Source organism: Coregonus lavaretus (genome assembly GCF_964263955.1).
Source record: "Coregonus lavaretus genome assembly, chromosome: 14".
NCBI classification, from domain to species: domain Eukaryota; kingdom Metazoa; phylum Chordata; class Actinopteri; order Salmoniformes; family Salmonidae; genus Coregonus; species Coregonus lavaretus.
The window spans coordinates 37,223,015-37,225,844 of record NC_140001.1 but is presented as its reverse complement, the minus strand read 5'-3'; positions in this window follow the sequence as shown (position 1 = coordinate 37,225,844).

The following is a 2,830-nucleotide window of genomic DNA, read 5'->3' as shown; positions in this document are numbered from 1 at the left end:
ACACAGTTACCCGTGTACTATAAATTGTAAATGACAACTTTAATGACTGACCATTCAGTATTAACACATGTTCAACAAAGCCCTGGTCCTCTAGGTGTCTTCAACAAGGCTATTAACATAGTGACAGTGATTTAGAGCCAAGGCGTTAAAGCTGGACTGGCCTCTGCAGATTTGTGGTTCTCAACTGTATCATTAACTTTGTTCTGCCAGGTTTTCCCACCCCACTGATCCCAGCCCAGGTTACCTGTCTCCAAGTGTCTGTCTGGGTAACATACCAACACGTGACCAGCACATGAATCTGCCCACCTTTTCCATGTCGTGATACCCAAGAAATTCAGCCAAAATTTGCTAAACTGTGAAAAAACATATCCGGAGCCCCCAGTGTTTACCAATATGTACTGTATGTAATAATATTACAAATCCCCCAATGACACCCCCTTTAAGGACATGTGTTCATTTTGAAATACAGGCACACATCTGTAGACTGTAAAACATACAGATTGCCTGCTGGAGGACATCAATTCAGAAGGCAAAGGCTACATTAGATGACTAAACCCATATAACATGATTAACATACCACTACACAGAGTCAACAGGCCAGAATCCCCTCAATGGATCACCACCATCTGTGGAGCAGCCATCAGCTCAGACCAGAGCACAACCCATGCAGCAGACATCATAAATGGATGTTTAGTAATAATGAGAACCATACAGGGGTTCATCTGTATGGGTTTTTCAATTAAGGATTTTCCCCTTCTAGCCTCGGTTCTGCAGATGTTGGGGGGAAACTCTTCATTTAGCGCCCCCCCACATCAGCACAGTCATCAGCGAGAACATAAGACCTCAAAAGAAAACAGTAGCCACTGACAAGAAAAACATGGCCCTCGAGAGAGACCCTTGTGCTTCATAGGAATACTGTTCCTGGAATGAAAATAAAGCATGTAAGTCCAGGGGGCTGAGAGTGAGACGGAGAGAGTAGAGAGAGAGAGACGTATAGAGAGAGACAGGGAGAGAGGGACAGAGGGAGAGGGGGGGGAAGCGAGAGAGAACGAGATGGAGAGACTGAGAAAGAGAGCTATGGAGAGCGAGAGAGAGAGAGAGAGAGAGAGAGAGAGAGAGAGAGAGCAAGAGACAGAGAGAGAGAGAGAGAGAGAGAGAGAGAGAGAGAGAGAGAGAGAGAGAGCAAGAGAGAGAGAGAGAGAGAGAGAGAGAGAGCGACGCAGCCCTCTCCACATCCAACCACAGAGTAATGTTCCTAGGGTTATAAAACCAACTGAAGAACAGAACTATTGTACAGTAAGAGCATCATTATCACTAACCACAAAGCAGAGAATGTACATTCGGTAGATTTTTGTTCCTTGGCCCAAGCATTGCCAAATGTAACTACTACATGCAGACTGAAAGCTGAAATCTATTTGCACCACAGTTTTAATCACTAGCAATAAGCACTAATGTTATGACAAACTAGGGACTACATGCTACCTTGAACTGACTACAACCAGCTCCTTGTTATATATTCAATCAATTAAATCAACCTAAAGGAAGGTGAATGGAGGCTCTGTGAAGCCATCAATCTCTTGAGGTTACAAAACTCTGGTGATTATAGTTTTCACATTCCATCGTTATTAAGCCATGTCAATCAAAAACACTGAATAATGGTGGATTGGAAACCTGTTATGTAAGAGGCCTTACCCACTGTTTCATTTTGGATCTATGTAGCTGTAGTTCACTGTAAACTGTAGAGACCCTCTCCCTAGCGTGACTGGTCTAATTGCATGACTCTGTTGAATGGCTATAAATTATGGGTCTCTTGCTTGGAAAACGTATTTGCAAACGCCCCATTCATATACAGTTGAATTGTGGCAGCACATTCCAAGCACCTTGAACACTTCTGCTTCCACACATTTCAGGTTAACTTCAATTAATCTTTGTGTAAATCTATACTCGAACAGGACAAAGAATGCCAGATTCAATCAAGCCCATGTTGTGGCTCCTAGGCCACTGCTCTATTTAAACGGCAGGTATTCTAGAATAGCTTGTATTAGAAAAATTGAGACTTTGGAATCTCTGCGGTTTAAGTAGTGATTCTAATCTTTCCTCAAATCCACAAGTGTATTGGCATACCTACACAATCAGCTACAGGTAGTAAACCTATGACCTGCCCTGCAGCCAGAAGGGGAGACACCTATTTATCAAATGGTGGTATTCCTGTGGAACAGGGGTGTTCCCAAAGAACCAAGATATTGGATGGGTCACTTAATATTTAGAGTTAGCATGCCAGTTTTACTGTCCATGACACATGCCAAGCACAACCATGTTCTGTTTTCAGCACTTCTTCTCAAAGCCTTTGAACTTCTTTACCAGCTTCAACAAGACCTAGTTAGGGTTCAACAATAGAAAGTGAATGCACATCTCAGCACAGCAGGATCTAAAGTGTAAGATTCATAAATCCGATGTGGCTGTCAGTGACTTTCCTAATTCTGTACAAAAAATAATGCTCGTGTGGAGCACGGCAGCATTCCCCAAGGTCCATACCACTTTCAAAGAATTCTCCAGTTTCACTTCAAACACCCTCATAATTCACGATCATTAGTTTTACAATATTGAAATTCGACAGAGTACTTGGAGGAATATATCGTTACATTTACATAGATACTAGTAAAAGCAGGACACATTTGGGAAACAGACTCAGGGGAAAGGGGATGTTGCCTGGCTTGTTATCAAGTTAAACATTGTTTGGGAGATCGAGCCATTGCATCTCTCCAATGGCTCTGGATAGACAGCTGCTTTCTTATCACTAACCCCATGAGATTAGGTGTCCACACAGAGA